This window comes from Gracilinanus agilis, chromosome 6 (genome assembly GCF_016433145.1).
Source record: "Gracilinanus agilis isolate LMUSP501 chromosome 6, AgileGrace, whole genome shotgun sequence".
NCBI classification, from domain to species: Eukaryota; Metazoa; Chordata; class Mammalia; order Didelphimorphia; family Didelphidae; genus Gracilinanus; species Gracilinanus agilis.
The window spans coordinates 69,284,432-69,284,762 of NC_058135.1; positions in this window are offsets into that span (position 1 = coordinate 69,284,432).

The window sequence follows — 331 nt, forward strand, 5'->3', positions numbered from 1 at the left end:
GTTTTTCTTTAAATGTTTGATAGAATTCACTTGTGAATCCTTCTGTTTCTGTGGCTTTTTTTCTTAGGGAGTTCCCTGATGGCTTTTTCAATTTATTTTTCTGAGATGGGATTGTATAAGTATTCTATTTCCTCTTTAGTTAATCTAGGCAGTTTATATTTTTGTAAATATTTACGAATTTCACCAAGATTGTCATATTTATTGCCATATACTTGGGCAAAATAACTTCTTTTGGTGTTTTTTTAAACATTTATTAATATTTATTTTTTGAAAAGTTAACATGGTTACATAATTCATACTCTTACTTTCCCCTTCACCTCCCCCCCAGTTT